The 19,698-nt window shown below is 44.8% G+C and overlaps 1 long non-coding RNA gene across 1 annotated transcript; it reads left to right on the top strand.

Moving 5' to 3' along the window:
• The first annotated feature begins 8,449 nt into the window (after positions 1-8,449).
• LOC135913893 (uncharacterized) lies at positions 8,450-15,370 on the top strand. Its single transcript, XR_010568145.1, has 3 exons — positions 8,450-8,795; positions 9,565-9,651; positions 15,209-15,370. It is a non-coding gene; the product is annotated as an uncharacterized lncRNA (long non-coding RNA).
• The last annotated feature ends 4,328 nt before the right edge of the window (positions 15,371-19,698 follow it).

Raw genomic sequence — 19,698 nt, 5'->3', positions numbered from 1 at the left:
CGGTTTGTTTTGATGGCGTCTCGCACGAGCAGTGCAATCGCGGAGACGTGGATCGTCGAATTAGGTACGTGCGCGAATTAAGGGAGAATAAAAAACTTGTACAGATTGCATTCTCCTATTGCTATGCGTTTGTTGACACGCTACACAGCAAATGAAGTGCATTTTCACCTTTGCTTCGTGCGCCTTTGCGAGTTGTCAGTCCTAGGAGGTGTTCGATCCCCAGCAGACGACGAGGTCGTCACAATTTTCTTTTGTTGAGTAGCATGCAAAAATCGCGCTTACGGAGCAGCTTGAATTATTTCAACCTCGGCAAGGGCAAATGACAAGACAGCAAAGTACCCGAAGTTTCTACGTTGCGCTGAACGCGGTACCGTTCAGTTGCATTTTCTCGTCGGTTTTCAAGCATGAATTTCCCGATTCATCTTGAAAGCTTATCTTGCCTCTTATTAAATTTGACAGAGCAAAAGTGTAGGCTATCGTAATGAATTTGCTACGGTAGTATTAAATCCGTGGCTTGAATAAAATATTACATGCACGCTAAGTTGCACCTCTTCTCTGGAGATTTTTTTTTTCTTGCACAGAAACCAATAAACATAGGCTATGTTGCGGACTTTGTATCCTTACTGCATCTGTATGAACACTTGCTCTGCAAGGTAATCAACTGTACAGCTAGCAGATTAATTAAATTGCTTGCTATAGAGGCAAAGTGACAACGTACCCTCCAGCACAATTATGTAGAACTCGTGCAACAATGCGAAAAGCAGGCAAACGGCCTGTTCTTGTGGGGATAAAACAGTATAAAACGACACGCTGAAGAAAAGTAAATCAAAACTGTGCAGTGAAGTCAGCCAGTACAAGCAGTTCTTGCACATTCACAGCGGATCCAGTGTGCAGAAACATGCCTTCCATGTTTCTAGTAAGTTTCTAATAAGTTTGTGATCACATATATTAGTGTGTAAATCCATATAACGATATCCGCTGCGATTATTATTTTTATAAGTAATGAAATACCATGCTACTTGCAAGAACATATATCACCCAAGGATTTCAGAACAAATTTCTGCATTTTAACTATACACAATTTGTGGCTTATTCAATAAAAGACCATAAACTGGGCTTTTTTGCCATGACAAATTTATTCCAAACTTTACTTACATACAGGCAAGAAAAAAAATTATAGACAGAAATATTGTTCTTCAATTTGTTCACCTGCCACTGTGGCTATAGCATTCTGCTGCCAACACAAGGCGAGGGGTTGATTTGCCAGCCATGGAAGTCGCATTTCGATGGGAGTTGTAGGTGAGAAAAAAAGCTCTTGCACTTAGATTTAGTTCATCACCTTTTATTGAACCCTTACACTTCAAAATACTATTGCATAGGGGGGCATGCTTATGCAAAATCTAACACCAATAGAAAGCAAAGGGCAGAATTGTAAACCAACCATCTTTCGTGATAATTCGAGTGTGTAAATATTCATTGCATCGATATGTATTGTTCAACAGCACTGCACAAATAAGCATGAGCAGGTGTAGCAAGTACTCTGTCAGGAAGCTGGTTCTACAGATGTATAAAAGGCATGAATGCTCATACTACGTCGCACACATAGCACAAAGAAAACCTTTTTCGAGAGTTGTCCCTTCTGGCAGATATGAGTGGGACATAAGCAGCAGAAACTTTATGGCAGGACATTGTGTAATACTGCTTATGAAAGAGTGAAGAGAGTGAAAAGGCTTTTAACAGCAGTACCTCATGCTGCTCTAATAAGAGGAACGATAAGCAAAAACATTTCTGGTAGAGCACTTAAACAGCAACTTTCTGAAAGACAGAAAATTTCAGGTGAGAGTTGGAGGTACATTTGGCGCACACACACCAACAACACGGGCATACTACAAGAAACACTACAGCCTATGGTGTATTACAGTCCATGGGAAAGCTATCTTATACAGAAATCAAGAATGATGCAACAAGCCCTCGACAACACTGCAGACTTTCTTGGCCAGTCTGGCCTCTCGCTTTCTGATAAGTCAGCTCATATGGACGTCGGAAAAAAAAAAGAAAGACTAGAATCAAGAACTACCCAAGATTGCACATTGTGATCCACATAGCTGGACAAATATGCCCGCAAGTCAACATCCACAAATCCTCAGCTAGTGTAAGCCCGTGACGGCAGAGCCAGCACGTGGGTGAAACAATTATGCAATGCCTGGACGCAACTTCCACACCTGGTGAACAGAATAATCTCGAAATAATGGGGGTTGACTAGTGCATACTATAGAAAATCGCAGATGCTGTGCTTGTGTCCAAGGTATGGCACGGTATGAATTACCAGCAGCACACAAAAAAGACAACTCATCGAATACAGGCATCGGGTAGTAATAACAGGTCTTTCCAACTGTACCATGCTTGATGACCTCTATGAAAAAGAGCTGACGAACAAGCTCCTAGACGGAGTAGAGTTGCAGCCTGCAGCACAAATTCTTTGTCTCAAGAGCTCAGAACCTCGTCCCAAGATACTATGCCAGCTAGCATACGAGATGCAAAGATGACTACCCCTCCCTTCAGAAACACAACCTCGGGAGTACCTGAACTTGAAACACAACAGGCCCATACCGTGGAATATGGGGGCAAACAATTAGGGCAGGAGACTATATGCAACTGCCAAACACACAGAGGAGGTTGCTAATCATGAAAATGCAAGCAAACATAAGGCACATATAGTAGACTCATCTGGCAATACCAGTGTAACAGTAGTATGACACTACATAAAACTAAACGCCATATAAGTGAGTACCATTCCAGGTCATCCTACACCTAGAAAAGCTGAACTGAAGGCAATCAAAGCAGCACTTGTAGTGCAGATTACACCCTGCATGGATTCACCAGAAACTGTCTGGGCCTGCACATCACACAAGATTGTCGGGAAAATCAGGAGATTGACACGCGACTTGCAAGCACATAGCCAGAAATTAAATTACAGAATACATAGCCATGCAGATATTTCAGGAAACAAGCGGGCTTATAAGCCTGACATAATAACTGAGAACTAGATGAGTTTGTGTATATTCATTATTAACTAAAGTGCTACAGATAGACAACAGACAAGAAAGAAGTACTCGGTGTGTTCACTTCGTTCCTGTCCATCGAATTTCTGTTGCAGTATAGTTAATGAATTCATAAGGCTGCACAGGAGAAGAATGATACCTCTGCCCAAGGGCCCGATCTCACATCCAAATCCACGCGTGTGCACACACACACACAAATGTTGCAAGAGTGGATAGCATGAAGCAGTATCAACAGGATGACACTAGATATGGATGAGGACGAACTTTCAACTGAGGTTCATTTGTAAAAATGTGGCGAGTTATATAAATTAGCACAAAAAAAAGGACGATGAGCAAAACGAGAACAAGGTGAAAGCAGGAGCCAACGTTTCGACAAATGGACTTGTCTTCTTCAAGGTCCACGTGTGAAAACGTTGGCTCCTACTTTCACCTTGTTCTCATGTTGCTCATCGTCTTGAATTTCCATCTCCTGCCTTCCCCGAGTTTTCCCCAGAAAAAGAAAGACATCTTTGAAGGATAGATAAAAATTGGTGCTTGATACAGGCAAACATAAATAAAGATGCTACAGAAAGAAAATATAGAAAAATTCCAAGTGCAAGAAGAAAAAAAATCATTACAATTGCCAATCCTGCATGCCAGCACCTTTCAAGAAACTTTGTTGTTATTCCAATAGACGGACTGACAGCTTGTTTATGCAAGCACATACTTCCAGTTCCATGCCACTGGGAAAAAAATGAGTTTCCTGGAAGGTAGCCACATGCACACTTGATGATCACAATGTTTATTTTTTCCCTGGACTTGTATATCTATATGTATTTTCTCCCTTTCCTGCTTTTATGTTTGGTTTCATCAAGCACTAGTCTTTATCAGGTTTTATTGCTGTACTACTTTGTGGTAACCTTTATAGATCACTGCATTTTCACAATAAACCTTTTAATCAGAAGTTAGCATACCCTGTTCTTACTGCTTCACACTGTACATTCTTGCTACATTGGCCAAATAAAAGATTTTATAAGGTATCATGAGGGCCATTAAAGTGACTTGTTGCAGTCTAAAAAAAAAAACGAATAGCCTGGCTGCAGATGGCACCAGAGAACACATAGGACAAACAAGAAAACCGAGATGATCTAACAACCAAAAGTTTAATGTACACACCGAGTAAATGCTCGCTGACAAGCAATAGACTGAACATGCACAAAAAGGAGAATCAAAAATTCATGTGTGTTTCCCGAGAGGAAATGCATCCATTTCTAACGGAGGCCGTGCTGACAGGATTAACCCAGCATTTTTAGATCTACAGCTTGCGTAATTTCTCTAGGCAGCTGATCTGCACAGAATGCTAGCTTCTTCCTCTACAATGCACGCTCAGATGTGGAGAGTGCATTGTAGAGGAAGAAGCTAGCATTCTGTGGAGATCGGCTGCCTAGAGAAATTATGGATGTTGTAGATGCAAACACACTGGGAGAATCTTGTGTCAGCATGGCCACTGTTACACTTTCAGAGATGGATGCGTTTCCTGTTGGAATCTGTATGGACACACATCAGATCTTGCTTCTGCTTCTTGTGTAAATTCGGTTTATTGCTTGTCGAACAGCATTTACTCGGCATGTTCAATAAACTTTCATATATTAATACACCTCATGATTGCCTTGGTTTCTAGCAGAAAGGTGTTCATTCTTTTTACAGTGAAGCTGTATATGCCTAGGCGAAACACTCATGGTCCGATCCCAAAAACCCTAGTGTAGGGGTATGAGCCATTGTTTAAGGGGGTGTGAGCCATTGCATTCGTCTTGCATGATGGACGGCGACATTTCTTTTTGGGTAGACAGAAATGCTTATGCATTTCAAACATACATTTATCTGCGTATTATTGCAGGGAAGGGACACAGAGGGGGACGGGGTTAAGACAAGATCATGATGTCATTATTATCTCACAGCAAAGGTGTGGTGGGCCATTGGCTAGACCGATAGTGACGTCGTTTCTCTCTAGCAGCAGAGCACGCGTGCAGCAGTCTCTCTCCGACTTCCCAATAGGTTCGAAAATGTGTCCCTGTATTTAATTAAATGAAATGTGCAGCCCCGGTGTGTCACTTCGTAACTGCAGTGCATAACTGAGTCATAAACATTATGATTAATGCATTAAAAAACACAAGTGTGTAACATAATTCAGAAAGACTTTGATGGACCCGCTGGAATACCACAATGAACCACTCATTGCACTTTCCATGATAGTGATCTTGCAAAGTGCAATGTGTGGCATTCCAAATAAACAATGTGATAAACCCAAGCCAAACATGTGCATAACCTCATTAAGAAACACAGACATAACCAATAATATAGAAAGACTTGAATAAACCATTGAAATTAACCCAGTGATAAACACCGGGGCTGCACATTTCAGCTTTGCTGGTTTACTGTCTGTACAGGGTGCACGGGCAGTAACTTTTTCTGTTATTGTTTGGTAAGTATTGTATAATGTTGTGCCAGTAAAACATGTTGGGCTAGTTGGTGCAATGTATTGGCACTGCTTTTTTTGATGTTTTTTTTTTATGTTGTGCCCTTCTTCCTTCTGTAGCTACTTTTCTATTCCCCCTCGCATAATACTCCAACCTTGCAGCCTGCGAGGTATATAAATAAATATGTATATAAGCACATGTCATTCATTTATCTGCATATACCTCGCATCATTTCTTGCTCAACAAACGTCACTGCATTGATGTCTCGCAGCGTGCATCTACATTAACTGCCATTTGCGTTTCGGTATGGTTTGTGAACAGTGTAATGCATAAAAATTACATTACATTAAGGTTGTGACCTATGCGGTGCATAAGCAAACCTTGCAAAAGATGACATGTTGGATTGTTGAAAATAAGACAAATTGTATATATCGCAGTTACTTTAACAGTATTTAATTGACCACTTGACAAAAACTTCACTTCGCATAGATTCCAACACGTACACTGAATCTGCAGTTTTCTTCTTTGCTTATTAATGCAGTCGTTACTGCATGGCCACATTGTAGATTTGAAAACAAAGTGAAATAAATTTGTTTGTTGCAATATAACAATATGTGTAGATCACTGCGATTGTAACACAAAAACTTGATACATACATGCACACTATAGGATGCAGATAAATGCTCAGGACAAACTCCAGAATGTTTGCATCCGGATACTTATGAAAGTGAACAGTTTCACTCCATGGCTGTCAATGAGAGGGAGAGAGAAAACTTAATTGTGTTCGTAGAACAAAAATGCATTGATAAGCTTAGACATATAGTCATTGCTTAACACTTTCGAAATGAATAATTATAGCTTGCTATCGACATTGAAGCAGCCTTTCGACAGCAAGAAAAGGAATAAGTTTCTCCAGCTCTGAACATTGAATTGCAGGAAATGCAAGCAGGCATAAAATTCTGCCAATACAATCTGTTTAGGAATACCAAATTGGAATAAACACTGAGGCTTGCATTTGTTCTTTCTCTGGCTGAGCAATCTAGTTTTAAATGACTCCCGTAAACACGTCGTAACAATGTTGATCTAATACAGGTTAAATGCATGACTAGCTTAAGAAATCCGGATGATTGCTATAAATTACAGTGAAGAAGCTATAATATCTAATAACATTAATAATATAATAATAATATTTATTTCCACAAAACAGGCTAACCTTGAGAGGCGTGCGAGGCTGAGCAGAAAGCTGAAAAATTCTACGGCAAGTCCGCCTGCCGTGGGCCTACGATCCTGCGTTATGAATAGCGCGTATTGATATGGTCTTCTTGTTAGAAGTTCCTAGTATACTACCAGCGCGAGACACGGGACAACAAAGTGGACGAGAAGCGTGTCTTTTAGAATGCTATGTTACAACGTACAGGTTTTTACAAAAGTGACGGTAACTGCTCGAAACATTTGATGCGTCGGCTTTTGCGCCTTTAGAAATATTTAGAGAGGGCTCCCATATATACATTCGCAGCGCGAGCGCGGCGATGGACGAACCAGGCTAGCGCTAAGGTTGAATTTCACAACACAATTTTCATTCCACGTCGTAATCACACAGATCGTTTGAGGCTTCGTTCAGGGGCACACGCGGGCGTTCGGGTTGGTGCTTCTTGTTGCGTTTGGCGTAAGAATATGGCTAGGAGCAGGCACCACATATGCGCAATGACGGGCAATATACACGCATCATTTCTCCAGAAGCTGACGCCGAGCACGGGTAGCGCGAGGATCTTGTTGGGCTGACACGACAACTTCGTGGCAGCCGAATTCCGAATACTGCATATACGGTGAGGGTAGCTATATGAACTTGTCGATAGGTCATCTTGTATATTGTTGTAGCGCAGGCAGAACGAAACGGTCATAGAAGGTAGATAAAATAACACACAGCGCTGAACCATAGAATAAAGAATCGCTGAACTACCTGCGAACAGCTGTTTACCATTGTTTACGTGCGCGATGTCGCACTGAACTACAGAAACCGCCGTCGCGCACTCCGAAACAAATGTTAACTTCAACACGTTTTTAAATTACAAAACAAGCATATTATTTGCTCCTAATAAAGAAAAGTCAACAATATTATAAGTTAAACGTTTTATTCATTACAATAAAATAATTGTGCAACGTGTGCCATGAAACCTGGCAGTAAGCAACCCTGGGAATCGCACCAGTCGCATTGTTAAAATCGCAATCATGTGAAATGGGCCCTCTAAAAATCGCTCTGCGACGCGTGCGACAGCACCGATTTTCGTCGTTCCAGTCGCAGCATGTGAAACAGGCATAACACGAAAGCAAGATACGGACGACAGGGGCGTAAGCTGCGCCACACGAGCAGATTTGACGCTTTCCGACTGACACTGTTGCAACTGGCACTAAAACATCGCACACTGCACACATGTGTCCCTCGGAGATCACGTCAACGATGTCTGAGGCCATATAGTTGATGTTAACGACAGCAGGAAGTTATTTAAATTGAAGTGATGGCGCAGGTAGCACGGGGAGCAGCGAAATGCGTAATTCACGGGTTTTATGAGAGGTAACCGAAGCGAAAATCGTTCGAATAACGTCACCGCAACGGCTTTCTATAGGGTTAACATTTTCAGATCTCGAAGGCCATGCTTTTGCTGTCTGCAGATAGCAGAAACGATTCAAATTGAAAATGCTTTATAGAATTTCTTTCTATGCCAAACTATAGCTTAAAATATAGACTTATCTGTGGTTCTGCTTGTCTTGCAACAGCTATGCGCAATTAGGCAGCCGCACAAATCCTCAGATGACGCTAGCCGAGGCATTGGCCGGCCCCAGCCGACCTGTTGGTGGCGCCACCCACCATCCCGTTTCCTATCCAATCCAATCCAATAAGCCTGTCGCTCTGTTTACGAGTCGGTCGGGCGTGCGAGCTGCAACGATGTGCTTGTTCGATCGTGTGTTTTTGTGTTTGCTGTAACTAAATATGACTTAGTTCGCGTGCGCAAAAGTGCCACAGACAGCTTGTGTCTCGCTGCAAAGTCGCCGTGTGCGTGGCGCGCCAGCCAAATGTGGACCAACGATGTTCATGCCGTGGAGTGCGTTCCCTTTGTCTCTGGTTGTCGTGGAAAGTTGGGTGGACGTCGCGAAGAAATAATGCGTATTGTTAGCGTGCCACCACTCGTCCACTATGCACCGGTATGTCTGCTGGGAGTAACATCGAAGCATCGGCAACTTGGAGGGCGCTTTTCGACCGCGTCGTGCCATTCAAAAGGTGAGTAACCGTGCTTGCTAACTACACACGTGTTGTGCGTGCTTCTCGGTGTGGGCATAGGTTGCCTTGCGAACGTAGGAAAGAGAACTCCCACGACAACAGTGAAACCTATGCCTATGCTTGCTGGGTGTCAGAGTTTAGTTGCGCGAATTTATTGCCATAATGCGGAATTGAAAATCTTGATAAGCGTTTTCTTCTGATGAGAAAGATTAAGTTCGGAAATAATCGTGTTCATCATGCGCGCTTGTGCGTGAGCTCCCGCATTTCTGCTGATGTCGCATAATAACGACTCGTCTACCCCTTGACCGATTCTCACTGCAATGACGTTTCCTCGCTTATAAATGATTCGACGTTGTAGATAATCTCTGCTTACAAAGTTTTCGATTTAGGAGTAGTATTAGGAGAAAAGAAATGTAAGCAATCACAGCGTGCTACTGGTACAGGTTTGTTTTGAAGGGGTGTTGCCATAACTTTGACGTAACTAAACATTACAAGGGATAGTCACATAAAGTCATTAAAGAAACTCTAGAATCGTTATGTAAATAAACATTCATGTAATGCGCTGCTGCTGCGTGTAAAATTTTGCCTTGTTGAAGGGGTCCCCGTTATCGTGACATTCATCAGTGACTTCGACTTTGTGCTCTGTTGCCACCCTGCACCAGTGCAGGCATTGTTTTCGTGACTGTTTTTACATGCTCCTTGCATGTGTTCACGATGTGATGGTCTTATTGTGCCACAGCTATAAGTTAACACAGAATTCTCTTTGTAGTGGTGAAGCCGTGACCCACAACAGTGTCCACATAACCCGTGGCCATGGCTGCAGCAGCACGGCATGTAATCTGGATGGACATATCAGGTATGCTTTAAGTGTACAGTCGTGAAATTTATGAGCGTGAACACGGGAAAGCGTGCCGAACTGTACAATCAGCGCAGTTTAGCGCACGCTGGCAGTAACTTCGCGAACGAGATATTCGCGGCTAAGGCTGTTAGATCAGCGGATGCACTCCCAGCCAGCTCCCGCTCACTGTCTACTTCGCACAGCGATAACGGATAACTGATAACAAAGGCGCGGGCACTAAGTGGCTGTCACTTTCCCATGCATGCGCAAAGTGATAATCTGATGCGGGTTCCCAGCCGCTAAAGCAACATGTGTTCCTTTCCAAAAGGAGTGCCTGGATCTTGGGCGTGCGAATTTGTAACCAATGGCAAGGAAACCTATGCATATGTTCATTTTGATGTTATTACCATTTCATCGCCGCTCAGATATTCTCAACAGTGGAGTACAGTATACCTTATAATTGCAGATCGACTTTCCGGGTGCGAAAAGAAAATAATAAAATTACGTTTTAAAATAACCTTTACCAGTGGTTTCATCGAGGTGGCGCCTTCAACAGTCATGCACTACTACAACTAAAGATACGTTTTGACATCTCGAGGAATGCCATTGCTGCTTCTCTCAATATTTCGTATTGTAGTGGCCTCAGTTGTGTGAAAAATTGACCATAAGCTAAGTCTGCAAAGACGCTCACGTTTTTAGTTCTCTTATGTGTGAATATATTTTATATATACAGATATGTTTTCAAGTAAAACACTACTGACTAGTTTGCGTGCATATATGTCAAAGACAAAACACAAGCACTGCACAGTTTGCGGTTAGGAGAATCATTTTATTGAGAGCGGAGGAGAAAGAAGAATTTAGCAAAAATCAACTGCTACTCGCACTACAGTGAGAACTGTGGAAAGCATCCTGCACTTAAGGTAACTGTGGACATTTTCGCCTGCTTCTAGTAGCGAGTAGCACAGCCTTTTAGGCGAATGACATCAGCCATCCTCTTCGGTAAAGAAGAGTAGAGGGAGGCAACAAATGCGCCATCTTCACGGAGCCGCTCCCATTCTTCTTGCACCGCTTGCCAAAGGCCGTCAGCATTCGTACTTTGAAGCGGACGCCGCACCAAGCGTTGCTTCATCCGCCCCCAAACATTCTCTATAATATTCAGGTCAGGACTTTTTGGAGCCCACTGCAGGACCTCTACACTTTCGTCTTCCAGCAGCTCCTTGACACGGCGAGACGTGTGTATAGGGGAAAGGTCCTGTTGAAAGATGAAACTGCCGTTGGGAAAGGGTCCTTGGCGAGCGTAAGGCAGCATAACGTCCTTTAGAAGTTCGCTGTAACGGGCGGATGTCAAGTGGCCCTCGATACGGACCAGCGGTCCCAGTCCGAGATGCGAGAGGGCTCCCAGGTATTTACTGTTGTGCGGCCGCTTGCGGCTACGCTTTGAATATTGGTCGGATGGTGCCGGCAAATAAAGAGTGCGCGCACGGACAATAAGCACAAATGTGCAACGAGGATATAAAGCTTCTTGAATGAGACTGGCGAACACTAAACTCATTCTAGCATTTGCAGCCGAAGATTTCAATTTCGAGCTGCAGTCGACATCGTTAATTAAGAAGCCATTGATTGCGTGAAGCTTTTCTCCTCTTCCTCCTCCTACATTTAGGATAATTCTATTGAGACTACTCAACGGGAAATAAAATACAAATGCAAGCATCACCTCTAGTTTTCTAGCCGCCAGACTCTCTTCCTTTGGGCTTGTTTGGTGCAAAAGGTGGATTCATCTGTAAATATTACTCTTTTCCACTCCTCAGACGTCCAGGACGCGTGTTGTTCTGCAAACTGGAGTCGCTTGGTCTTGTCCGTACTGTTGAGGAAGGGCTTCTGTGCGGCGACGCGACTGTGCAAGCCCGCTTCTTTCAGCCGGTTCCGCACAGTGGCTGGGTGGGCATTGACTCCGATATTTTCCATGATTTCCTTCGCTGTCTGAAAAGGATCGTCTGCCACAGCCGCAATGATCAATTGATCCTCCTCTTCCGTCGTTGCTCTTGGTCGGCGCCGGTGTGGAGCATCGCCGATTCTTCCTTCTGTCTTATAGGCTTGACATATTCTGTTGACAGTCTTGAGCGGTCGGCCGGTCATGGCCGCAATAGACCGTTGGCTGTATTCTTTCAACGCTAGGTCAATGATGTGCCGTCGCTGTTCGTCGGGTACACGCGCCATGGTGTGGCTCCCGAAGAAGTGAAAGAAAACCGCTCAAGGAATGTTTTTATACGCAAAACTGTATCAGCGTTATCAAAGCATGTGTGTTTTATTTTATGATCAAGAAATTCAACCAATCACAAACGTCTCAACCAGCGAGCGACGCAGAGCTCTTCTTTCGGCCGTTTTTAGCTGCACGGGCCCTTTTGCTCGGTTGCACCGGGAACGCCGACGGCGGCGCGGTTAAACCAGAGGACGGGCGCATAAGAGCTGCGCTGTAAACAAAAGCACAAAAACTCCAGAGTTGGACAGCACGTCAGTATTCTTATCGTTACGCGCTCGGCATGTAGGGTTCATATCAGTGCGCCTTTCTTGACCAGTTATCACCACGTGTTGCAGATAGCTAACGCAGCAGATTGCGGGTCTAGAAGGGACAACAGACCGCATTGGTGGCAGGGAGTGCATCCGCTAATCTAACAGCCTTAGCCGCGAATATCTCGTTCGCGAAATTATTGCCAGCGAGCGCTAGACTGCGCTGATTGTACAGTTCGGCACGCTTTCCCGTGTTCACGCTCATAAATTTTACGACTGTACGTGTTCACAAAAGTGGGCTTCGATATCATTAGTGGATAAGTGTATCGACATATTACTTAATGAATCTTGCTAAATAGGCTAAATATTTATGCAACTTTATTCCACTTGCTGCTTATTTGTGTTTGTAGACATTATGCACACGTAATCTTGTTCTGTTAAAACTACACCTCGCATGTCCTGACATTTAGTATTTTTCTCGCATCAATTGCTTGGCTGCAAGTCCATTTTATTTTTGCCTATTACGCAGTGTGTTTCATTTTTATTTTGGTTTTATTTGTTTGGAACTGTTTCTTATGCTGCAGCATATATTTCCCTGTTTTCCTTTCTGCTTATGATACACACATGTGCTGTTTTTGTCCATGTAAGAATTCGAAGTGTAGTGTGCCATATATGTCACAGGTCTAAGCACGCAGTGTGCATACCATTGTTTAACATTGATATTTACAATTATGTCTGTTTTGTTCTCAGAATTCGAATTTCTTGAAATGAAATAGGAAGGCCAGTATTCATTGTACTGCAGTTCCTTAAGTAGTCAGGTCTTTTCTGGTAAGCTTTCTATTTTTTCTCTCACTTTCTTCGTATTCTTTTCTTTGCAAGCTGCCCCTATTAATGCTGGTAGGCATTGTAGCAGTTGTGAGTGTGTCTAGTGCAGCAATGTCACAGCTAGGTTGCACACACTACAGGATACCAACAGATACCCATCACTGTTTTTGTGCATTTCTGAGAACCAGCTGTGTCCACTCGGCAAAACTTGTAGTGTGTATTTGAATTTGCCAATCAGTTCATGTAACTTTTCAGGACAACATTTACGCAGCGAGGGAAGGGAGACCACGCAACATGACCTTGGCTAACAACTCTTTAAGTTGTAGGAAGGACTAACAAGAATAGCACTCGTTTTGCACCAGTTAATTTGAGGGATGGCAGAAGTTGTAATACAAAGGCATAAAATCATGATAAATGGTGTTTGCATAAAAAGAAGTAAGTGAATCGGCACACACTAGTTTCTATCCCTTGTAATCTACAAAGGATGCCTTTCTTCATGCATTGATAATGGGGGCTGCCTGACACTTATTGTTATTTATGTGGTGTGCCTGACTGATTTCTCTTGCCAATTTTCATCCATGGGTGAAAACAGATAAACAATCCTAATCCGGCCTGAAGCCCCATTGCGGATATGTGTGGCCAAGTCGGACGAGCATACTGGTCTTTTGAGTGAAATATGGTGATCTCATAGGTACATATTTAGGCACCAGCCAGTCTGCACTATGTACATTTGACCACATGTTAAAGGAATACAGTACAGTGCCTCTGACACGTACTGGACAAATTTGGTGCCACCTTTAACCAAGCAACCCTCGCTTGCCTTCTTGCCTTTCTCGATTCAATTTTCGATTCAATCAGTTCATGTAACTTTTCAGGACAAAATTTGCGCAGCGATGGATGGGAGACCACACAACATGACTGTTGTGCATATGCTGCCTAATTTATTTTTGCGGGAAATATATGTGCATTGCAATCCACAAGTGAATTGACAAAGGCACCCAGACATTGGAGGCTTGCTTAGTTAAAGATACCCAAAATTTGTTTTGTATCTCTGAGGGGCAATGTAGGCTATTCTTTTGATCACGTGCATATTTGGTCCAATGTACATTGGGCACGCTGACTAGCCGGTGCCTCAGCATGCGCCTAGGAGAGCACCATAATTCACTCAAAGGACCAGTGTGCTCGTCCCATTTGACCATGCATTGACACGACAAGCTGTGCACTAGATTTAGATTGTTTATCTGTTTCGTTCGCCTATGGCAACCGATTGATACAACTAATATTTGGGGTTTTACGTGCCAAAACCACTTTCTGATTATGAGGCACGCCGTAGTGGAGGACTCCGGAAATTTTGACCACCTGGGGTTCTTTAACGTGCACCTAAATCTAAGCACACGGGTGTTTTCGCATTTCGCCCCCATCGAAATGCGGCCGCCGTGGCCGGGATTCGATCCCGACCGATTGATACAACAAAATCAGTGAGGAATACCACATCCAAAAATGGGACATGTGTCAGTCAACGCTCATTATGATTGCATGACAGAGGAATACTCAATAATGACGTGGGATAGCAACCACCATGCTTATTTATTAAATTATTTTTATGCAAGCGTGTTCATCATGCTTCTACGCATTTGTTTTTCAACTTGTGCCCTCCCTCTGAAAGCAGCGCTCGGGTTTAAATGATTAAAACACCAGGAATGGTGGGGTGTATTTCTTGAATTGGATGTATGCCGTCATTCAGGAGGCCAAAACATGCATGACATGGTAGGCTTGGAATGTATGAGAACTGTGCCCGTAGCTGATGCAAATATTCTGTAACGACTGGCACTTGGATGTCTCTGGGATGCATTGGGTTGCCCGTGCACAAACACTCCTACGCTCATGTCCAAGCCAAGTAATTAGTGAGATTTTCTCATTCATGCTAGCAATCCACAGACACTGCTGTCCTTTGTCAAGTGGAAACCGATATAGCTGAAGTAGTTCACGAAATGTACACACGCCACAGCTGATCCACGTTGCACGTTTTTACAGCCAAGAGCAATTTTTGCTTACTGTAGTTACTGCTCCACCCAAAGGCCACACAGTGGTTCCTCAACAACTTTGTGTGAACCGACCCCACATAAATTTTTCGCAGAACTATCTATAACATCTCCAGATCGTTCTGCAGCAAGTGCTACAGCGTGTATTTCTGTGGTTGATTGCCAAGTTTTGTTAATTTTCTGTGCTTTCTACCATGCAGGGTACACGTGCACTTCAAGATGACGACACTCCACCTCAAGAACAGCCTCTCCTCAGTGATAAGTAGCGAGATTAAATGAAAGGAAAATATCACATCCGTAACCAGACTGATACTGTGTTTTCCTTCCATTTAACCTCCTTCTGCATTTAAGAAAGCATTGATATGCCCAATAAATGTTTTTGTTAAATATCTTTCTTTGAGTAATGTCTAACATGCAGCATATGTAGGGCCCATGTAAATGTTGACAAAAGTGCTGCATCTTCGCTGGACATACATACATGCATACAGGCTGCATATATCAAGCACCAAAGACAGTCACGCACAGGTAACATATTTAAATAAGGTCTGACTGCCATTGGGACACATGAGAAAATGTTACCACACGTGGTGGCCAATTTTGTTATAGGAGTAATATGAGCACCAGCAGTCTAATGTATAAGCTCATTAGAGATTCATTAGGAAGACGTGAGAAAATCACAAGAAAACTGCTTTGGAGCGCACATTAGGAACACATTTCATGCTCACAAGAAAAACACTCGTCAAGAATTCTACAGAAAGACGGTGGCCAATATGTTATAGAATGACATTAGGAATACATCAGAAAATTCCAAAGAAACTCATCAGAAAGTCTAATGGCTTTGATGTCAAAACTCGTCAGACTATCTTGTGAAACTCATCTCATATTTTCATAAGGGATATTTACGGCACCGTCTGTACGTTTAAAAAGCGCGCCAATTTCCTAACTTTTTTCTTTTCTGTCATGCGCTGCCGTTATGTGGGAATACAGGGAATTTTTTTCGCGCACCTCCCTCTCTTTGTTTTCGTTGCATGGCTTGTGTTAGAGATAGTTTGCTCCCGCGCCTCTATATGCTACCGCTGACGCATTGGTGCGCGGGTGGGTGGTGGTTCGGCTTTTGTTCCGCGGGCGGTGTCGGTTTTCTGTGCTTGCAAAACTGATGGCTAACTCGTTACTAATGGCTCAAAGGGCCACCGCCTCTTTATTGCTCGTTGAGTGCTCACAGGGGTGCGCACAGGAAGGATGCCGCCGTGCATGCGTTTCCGTTGCTTTTTATTTTTGACACTCGCGAAAATTAATTGCCTCTGGTTGGTGATAAGATTAGCGGAAGTTTGTCACCCGTGCTTTTTTGACGGGCACAGAACCACACAGATTCCTTAAGTGCGCGCACCTACGCAGTTCGATTACGCTATGGATGTACATATTAGGTATTAGTGTAAGAGCAGGAACATTTAAGTCTTGCGATATATTCTCGTGTGTGCATTTTTAAGGCCTTAAACTATGTGTACAAAAATACATGAAATTTATAATCCTTATCAGTTTATTTCCTTTTTTATTCTTATTATTCATGAATGAAGAGTACATATATACCAACGCAAAATATCTTTTTTCTTACTTTACGGTAACCCTAGAAAAATTGCGATAAATCTTTTTAGAAAGAAGTCCCTAAGAAGAATTGAAATCTGCAATAAAAGAAATCTACCCAGGGCGGTCGCATATGGCGAAAAAAAAATCGACCCTCAAAGGGTTAAATCTCTCATACAAACAGGCGGGTACAGTAGGAGAGCAGCAGCATTCAGGTTTATTTTATGCGGATGACATTGTGTTGCTATAGCGAACAAGCAAAGTGATTTGCAACGTCTGGATAATATCTGTGGACAGGAAGGCGAGAACTTAGGTTTGAAATTTAGTGTTAGAAAATCAAATGTTATAGTATTCAATGAAAACAGTGAACAGACAGTGGCAAAACAGGGCCAGGAAATACCTCGAGTAAGAGAATATTGTTACGTAGGAAGACACCGACGAAAAGCTATTTACAAGTATATTTACAAGGCAATACGCCGCAGTTGACCAAGAGGCAACAGCCCGCGCTAGCTTCCAATCGTCGTCTTCGTCTTCTTCCTGCGCGGCTCTTCGTCAGAGGGAATACGACCCCGTAGCATTACCCCCGGCGGCAAAAGCGCCGTCTCGGAGCGACTAAAGGCTGGACTCGGAAGCAGTGTAGTAGCTCTTGAGCCTACTGACGTGCACGACATCACTGGATGCCAGAGTAGATGACGAGGTTGAGCTCACAGGAGCAATTTCATAAGGCACAGGCGTCACCTGGCGAAGCACGCGGTAGGGCCCTGTGTATCGCGAAAGGAGCTTTTCGGAAAGTCCAACGTGACGACAGGGCGACCACAGGAGCACGAGTGCACCAGGCGAAAACTGTACGTCACGGTGGCGGGCGTTGTACTGACGCTGCTGCGTGGTTTGCGAGTCCGTCAGTCGAGCACGGGCAAGCTGACGTGCATGATCGGCGAGGGCGATGGCGTCGCGCGCATACTCGGTTGTTGAGGTCGCAGCAGGAGGAAGTACCGTGTCAAGGGGCAAGGTCGGTTCGCGACCGTAGAGTAGATAAAATGGAGAAAATCCGGCGGTGTCGTGCCGGGGAGAATTGTAAGCAAAGGTGACGTAAGGAAGGGCAACGTCCCAGTCGTGGTGGTCCTTCGAAACGTACTTGGACAGCATGTCGGTAAGGGTACGGTTTAAGCGCTCTGTCAGGCCATTGGTTTAAGGATGGTATGAGGTAGTCAGCTTGTGTTGAATAGAGCAGGAACGCACAATGTCGGCGACAACTTTCGAGAGGAAGTTACTACCGCGGTCAGTAAGCAGCTGTCGCGGGGCGCCATGCACTAAGATAATGTCACGCAAGAGAAAGTCCGCGACGTCAGTGGCGCAACTGGTAGGTAGAGCCCGCGTGATAGCGTATCGGGTGGCGTAATCAGTTGCGACGGCTACCCATTTGTTCTCAGAGGATGACGTGGGAAAGGGACCGAGGAGGTCTAATCCAACACGAAAAAACGGTTCCACAGGGACGGCGATCGGCTGGAGATGACCGGAAGGTAGCACCTGAGGCGTTTTCCGACGCTGGCAGGGATCACAGGCAGCAACATAGCGTCGGACGGAGCGAGCAAGACCAGGCCAATAGAAGCGGCGGCGGACGCGGTCGTACGTGCGGGTTACGCCAAGATGTCCTGCAGTGGGTGCGTCATGCATCTGACAGAGCACAGTCTGTCGTAGATGTTGTGGCACGACAAGAAGAAGATCAGGGCCGTCAGGGAGGAAGCTCCTTCGGTACAGAATGCCGCCCTGGAGGACATATCGGCGAACGGATGCGCCGGTAGGTGCAGAGCGCAGACGCTCGATGAGTACTCGCAGCGATAGGTCTCGGTACTGCTCATCGGCGATGTTAGCGAAGGCAGACACAGAGAAAATGCCGTCGGCGGTACTACTGTCGGCGTCGTCAGGCTCGTCTACCGGGTAGCGAGACAGGCAGTCAGCGTCCTTGTGTAGTCGGCCAGATTTGTAGGTGACAGAGAAGGAATATTCTTGGAGGCGTAAGGCCCAGCGACCAAGTCTTCCTGAAGGGTCTTTCAATGAGCATAACCAACACAGCGCGTGATGGTCTGTGATAACGGAAAAGGGTCGGCCATATAAGTATGGGCGGAACTTCGCAACCGCCCAAACTAGGGCCAGACACTCACGCTCTGTGATGGAATAGTTGCGCTCCGCGGGTGAGAGGAGCCTGCTGGCGTAAGCGATAACACGGTCGTGGCCACGCTGGCGTTGTGCCAGTACTGCGCCAATTCCGTGACCGCTGGCATCAGTACGGACTTCGGTAGGCGCAGAAGGATCGAAGTGGGCCAGAACGGGGGGCGTTGTGAGAAGATCGATGAGAAGCGAGAATGCAGAGGCCTCGTTATCGCCCCACTGGAAAGGGGCGTCTTTTTTCAAAAGCTCGGTTAGTGGTCGTGCTATGGCCGCGAAATTTTGGACGAAACGGCGGAAGTACGAGCAAAGGCCGATGAAGCTGCGCACATCCTTGACACACTTCGGAACAGGGAAGTGCGTAACAGCATGGATCTTGCCTGGGTCCGGTTGCACTCCGTTCGCGTCAACGAGATGTCCAAGGACGGTAATCTGGCGACGGCCGAATTGGCACTTCGATGCGTTGAGTTGCAGACCGGCTCGCCGAAAAACGTCCAGGACTGCTGAGAGGCGCTCGAGGTGCGTAGCGAATGTTGGGGAGAATACTATAACGTCGTCTAAGTAGCACAGGCACGTGGACCATTTGAAACCGTGAAGAAGGGAGTCCATCATGCGTTCAAAAGTGGCAGGAGCGTTACATAGGCCGAACGGCATCACCCTGAATTGATAAAGACCGTCGGGTGTTACAAAGGCAGTCTTCTCGCGGTCGAGATCGTCCACGGCAATCTGCCAATAGCCGGAGGGAAGGTCAATAGAGGAGAAATAGCGAGCACCGTGGAGGCAGTCAAGGGCGTCATCATTCCGAGGTAGGGGATACACGTCCTTTTTGGTAACCCTGTTAAGGTGCCGATAATCCACGCAAAAGCGCCATGAGCCATACTTCTTTTTTACCAGCACAACCGGTGACGCCCATGGACTACATGACGGTTCAATAATGTTCTTG

This window comes from Dermacentor albipictus, unplaced genomic scaffold (genome assembly GCF_038994185.2).
Source record: "Dermacentor albipictus isolate Rhodes 1998 colony unplaced genomic scaffold, USDA_Dalb.pri_finalv2 scaffold_80, whole genome shotgun sequence".
NCBI classification, from domain to species: domain Eukaryota; kingdom Metazoa; phylum Arthropoda; class Arachnida; order Ixodida; family Ixodidae; genus Dermacentor; species Dermacentor albipictus.
The sequence above is the reverse complement of the archived record's forward strand: the minus strand, read 5'-3'. Positions and strand labels throughout refer to the sequence as shown.